The sequence below is a fragment of the Zingiber officinale genome, chromosome 2A, assembly GCF_018446385.1.
Source record: "Zingiber officinale cultivar Zhangliang chromosome 2A, Zo_v1.1, whole genome shotgun sequence".
Taxonomy (NCBI): Eukaryota; Viridiplantae; Streptophyta; class Magnoliopsida; order Zingiberales; family Zingiberaceae; genus Zingiber; species Zingiber officinale.
Window position 1 is genome coordinate 54147092 of NC_055988.1, and position 6000 is coordinate 54153091.

Sequence of the window (6000 nt, forward strand, 5' to 3'; positions counted from 1 at the left end):
AACCCTAGGTGGAGAAAAACCCTAGTGGGTGGTAACCCTAGGTCCTAGGGGGTGGTAACCCAAGGTAGAAAGTCCAGTCGATTTGGAGGACCGGACTGGCATCAGATAATCTCTCTTGAGGGGAGTAGGTGAGGGCGCGTTCCCCAGAAGAGGGAACAGTAGGCGTCGGTTCGACCTAGGGTTTCCGGTCGGAAATTCGAAGTCAGAACCGGACAGTCCGAAGACTGTTAAACTTAAGCTTCTTATATATTCTGTTTTGTTCTAACTCTATTTTGCAAGAAACTAACAGTTTTGTGAGGGCTAGAACTGACTGGGATCGGTCGATCGAACCTTCGGATCGGTCGACCGAACACCCCCCCCCCAGCTAGCAGATTAGATTTACAGAGATTGGACCAGGCTCGACCAGAGGATCGGTCGACTGAACGGCGGGATCGGTCGACCAAACCAGGGATAGAAGTTGACCAGATCAAAGAGGAGCTAGCGGATCGGGTGGATCCGATGAGGAGAAGATCGCCTGATCGGTCGACCGAACCGGGGATCGGTCGACCGATCCACCTCAGGTCAATCCTTATCCCAAGACTTGGGGATCTGGATCAGCATCACAGGGCCTATAAAAAAGAGCCTCGAGAAGCAATCGGATCATCGAACTCGAACAGAAGAACTTGTGATCATGTACGCTGCTCCGAAAGCTTCAACTAGACTCTGCTACTCCGATAATCGACAACCACTTCGTTCATCTTTGTATTTGTCGGTATAATCTTTTAAAGTTTAATACTTGTACTTATTTACTTATAAAAGATTTGCGATATTATAGTTGTTGCCCACCGAAAGTGATCAACGATCGCGGGCCTTGGAGTAGGAGTCACCCTTGGCTCCGAACCAAGTAAATCTTGGAGTCTTCTGTGTATTTGTAATTTTATCTATTTACGCTGCTACTTCTCGAGTGTTTTATGAATCTGAAATGAGTAAAAGCCACGAGCGCTATTCACCCCCCCTCTAGAGCTTCTCGATCCAACAATTGGTATCAGAGCGGGGTAGCATTGATCTGGTGCAACCACCAATCACGCAATTTTTTCGTGGTATTTTCTATTTTTCGGAGTCAATTGGAAATTAGCATAATTGATATTTTCTGATTAAGTTCTTTTCATTATCGTACTCTTTTCTCAAAGTCGGTGTAACACCACTCGAGAACGCAATTAATTATTGTCTTTCATACAGCACTACTAATTCAGGATCAAGTCCTGGGATATTTTCTTTCTTTCTTCTCTCTGCGGCAGATCTAAAATGGCCCAACAAGAAGGCTACAGCACTGCCCATCCCCCGATCTTCACCGGAGAGGACTTCGGTTACTGGAAGGGCAGAATGGAGAACTTCCTGAAGATCCAGTTAGAGACATGGATGATCGTCAAGACTGGATTGGAACTACCAACTGATAAAGACGACAAACCTACACCCTGTGAGGACTGGGAACCAGCATTAATCAAGAAGGTGGAGGCAAATGCCAGAGCAACTTGTAGCCTCCAGTGCGAACTAATAAAGGAGGAGCTCAACTGCGTCGGTCGATTCTCGAGCGCCAAAGAGCTATGGGAGAAGCTGATCGAGCTTCACGAAGGGACCTCCGATACCAAAGTAAGCAAGATTTGTTATTCAATAAATTGTATAACTTAAAAATGCAGGAAGGTGAGACAGCCAGCCAGCTCCACGCCCGAATTCAAGAACTACTCAATGGACTCCATGTGATCAGACAGCAGGTAGATAACCGGGACATCATAAGGTACTCCTTAAACGCCTTTCCGAGGAACACCTTGTGGGCATCCATGGTAGATGCCTATAAGGTTTCTAAGGACCTCTCTACTATTAAATTAGATGAGTTGTTTTCTGAGTTTGAGCTCCATGAACAGGCTAACTCATGTCCGACCGAGAAAGGGTTGGCTTTAATTGCAGGTACAGAAAGAGCACGCGAGTCAAAATCAAAACGTAGAACCGAACAAGAATCAGAAGAGGAACAAGATTCGGAAGACGACAATGAGCTTACAACCAAAATCATCAACCTGATGAAGAAACTCTACAAAAAGAAGGGCTTCAACAAAAAGGATATCAAAAAGCCTATCCAGACCAAAGAAGCCCAAACAAGCTCAAAGGTCAAATTCGAGGTGACTTGCTACGGGTGCAATCAGAAGGGGCACATCAAGGAGAACTGTCCGAACAAAAAGGATCCAAAGAAACCAAGAAGGAAGAAGGCTCTAAAGGCAACTTGGGACGAATCTTCGTCCGAAGAATCTGACGATGAAGAAGTCGAGCAAGCAAGCTTCCTCGCATTGACAGCCGGGGATGACACTAGAAGCGGGGATGAATCGAAAGCCGAGTCCGAGAGAAGCCACGGATTCGCATCCTTTTCCGAAGGGCCAAACCCCTCTGTAAGTAAATATCGTTTATATAGTTTAATCAATTACTTAATGCATAAAGTAGCTAAGTCCAAAGTTCAAATCAAGTTGCTTCTAAAGGAGGTAACACTCCTTAAAGAAGTGACTAATACCGAATCCTTAACTGATCCAGTTCAGACTGGAACCTCAACTCAAGTTCAAGAACTTGAGGAAGAGAATTTCAACCTGAAAAGTCAAGTCAAGGATTTGAAGACTACTTTGGAACGATTTACATTGGGCTCCAAGAATCTTGACTTGATTCTTGGGACACAAAGAGCCGTTTATAATATAACTGGACTAGGTTTTAAATCCAAAAGGAAATATCGATCCTATCTATCCTTAGTCAACAGACCAAATAGTAAACTAGTCCAAGCATGGGTACCCAAGTCCAACTTAGTCAATCAAGTTGGACTTGGTCAATATTGGGTCCCCAAGGATTAAGTTCATTACCTTGATAAACCTTATCGAGGCTATGATCCAGGGGAGCAAAAAGAAAAATTATCTTAATAAATTAATAAATAAATAAAAACCATCTTAATAAATAAATTTTAATATATATATATATATAATTCAAACGTTAAAATAAATAAAAGTTATAAAAGAATTTGAAGGGAGGCTCCAGAATAGTTGGCACCTCCAAAAGGAATCTACCCGACAAGGTAACTAAACGCAACCTACCCGGCAAGGTAATAAGGACTAGAATAAAAAGGGCTAAGTTTAACTTCACCCACGGTACTGGTGAAGTATTGGATGATAATACGTTAGGAAAACTTAGTCTATGCATGTCTAGGAAGATATGGCTTCGACCTGGTGCATTTGGCTAAGTGGAACTGACCGAAGCTACCCTTTATGGATCCTAACTAGTTAGACCAAGGTTTTGTACAAAGTTCAATGGATAAGAGTATTTGAAAAACCTCGAAGGCATGGTTATTTTAATGATGTCCAAGTGACTCACCATAGCCCAGAAGTTTCTCCAAAGAATGTCTATTTATTGAGCTCAAAGCTAAACCGGAATCTAACATAAAGTTAAAACAAACCCTATAATTAAACCTAATTCATCTCACAAAAATACATAAGGTTCCCTGATTGAAAACCTAGAATCGGGTGAGATGGATCTAGGTTGAACTTAGTTGAATTGAATTTAATTTCAATAATTAAACAACTCAATTAACCAAATCAACGTAATCAATTCAAATTAATCTAATGCAATCTTTTAACTTAACTAAGTCAAATATGTAATTTTATTTTAAAAATAATTTCAAAGATTATTTTCAAAAAATCCTTCTGAAAATCATTTTATAAACTATTTCAAAATCTTTTTAAAAATCATTTTAAAGATTATTTGAAAATCATTTTAAAAATCCTTTTAAAAATCATTACATAAATTATTTCAAAATCTTTTTAAATAAATCATTTTAAAGATTATATTAAAATCATTTTAAAAAACCTTTTGAAAATCATTAAAAAAATCATTTTAAAAATCCTTTTTGAAACCATTTAAAAATCCTTTTGAAAATCATTTAAAAATCCTTATTCAAATCATTTCAAAAATCATTTTGAAAATCAATTTAAAAATTATCTTAAAAATTATTTCAAAATCAATTAAAAATTATTTTGAAAATCCCTTGAAAATCATTTGAAAAATTATTTTAAAAATCCTTTGAAAATTATTTTAAAAATCATTTGAAAATCAATTTAAAAATTATTTTAAAATTCTTTGAAAATCAATCTAAAAATTATTTTAAAAATCCATTGAAAATAATTTTAAAAATTATTTTAAAAATCATTTGAAAATCATTTTAAAAATTATTTTAAAAGTCTTTGAAAAAAATTTAAAAATTATATTAAAATTATTTGAAAATTAATTTTAAAATTATTTTAAAATTCTTTGAAAATCAATTTAAAAATTATTTTAAAATCCTTTGAAAATCATTAGAAAAATTATTTTAAAATCCTTTGAAAATCAATTTAAAAATTATTTTAAAAATCCTTTGAAAATCAATTTAAAAATTATTTTAAAAGATTCTTTGAAAATCAATTTAAAAATTATTTTAACAATCCTTTGAAAATCATTTGAAAAATTATTTTTAAAATAATTTGAAAATCTATTTAAAAATTATTTTAAAATTCTTTGAAAATCATTTAAAAACTTATTTTAAAAATCCTTTTGAAAATCATTTAAAAACTTGTTTCAAAAATTCTTTTGAAAATCATTTAAAAACTTATTTTAAAAATCCTTTTTAAAATCTTTTTAAAATTATTGTAAAAATCATTTTAAAAATTATTTTAAAAATCCTTTGAAAATCATTTAAAAATTATTTTAAAAATCCATGTTAAAATCAATTTAAAAATTATCTCAAAATATGATTTATTATCATAATTATTTTAAAAAAACTAATGATTATTAATTTTTAAATCATAACTAATTTTCAAACCATATATTCAAATTATAATCTCAAACTCAATTTTCAAAATTTTAAATGTTTTACTCATTTGAAAGTCATACTCAAACTTATTTTAAATATCAATTTAAAATAAAGATATTTCCATCTCATACTCACTCATAAGTTGAACATGCTTGATAACCTAAAATGGATGAGATGGAAAATTAGGAAAATATAAAATACCTATTATGTTTTTATATATTACATGCTTGGACTCTAGTACCCTAGGGATTTATTTTGGCATTAATTAAGGGGGAGTGAGTGGAGTCAAGCCAAGTTTTTTTTAACAGTTAAACTCTTTGAAAAGTTAAAGCAAATCCAATTATTTTTATCCAGAAAAATAAGTTTTTTAATTATGCTTTAAAACTATTTATTATCTTAACTAAGTTTTTATCAATATCTTTTTAAAGTCAAATTATTTTTCAAATTTAACTAAGTTTTTTTATAAAAATGTTTTTTCGAATTTAACTAAGTATTTCTTCAAAAGCTTATCAAACTTTACTAAGTATTTCTTCAAAAGCCTGTCAAAATTTAATAAGTAATTTTTCAAAACTATTTCAAAATTAGCTAAGTTACTCTTCAAAGTCAAAAATAGTTTTTCTTAGCTAAAGTATGTTTCAAACTTAAACCTTTTCAGCAATTTTTCCCTTTACACATGTAATGAACCTTCTAATTTCATTTAGCTAAAAAGTTTTACAAGAAAATTAATTCTAAAAAGCTAAGTGTTTATCAAAGTTTTTCCCTCTATTTAAAAGTTTTTATGGATAAAAATTATTATTTCTCAAAACAAGCTAAGGCTTATACTCAACTTATCCTTTACTCCTTCATTTATTTTTGATATATGGCAAAGGGGGAGAGTATAAGAAAATTCAAAGAAAGATTAAGAAAATTTAAGAATAAGAAATTTTTGAATTTTTTTTTAATTCAAGGGGAGCTTTTGTTAAGGGGGAGTCATTATACTTAAGATCTTTACTAAGGGGGAGCTCTACACTTAATTTAGCTCTACACTTAATTCTATGTTCGTCGTTTCATGCTTATCTTTTTATGGCATTATTTTCTTAACTTTGAATTTTTTGTTGCCATAATCAAAAAGGGGGAGATTGTTGGTGCGGGAAGCATCCGACGATCAAACC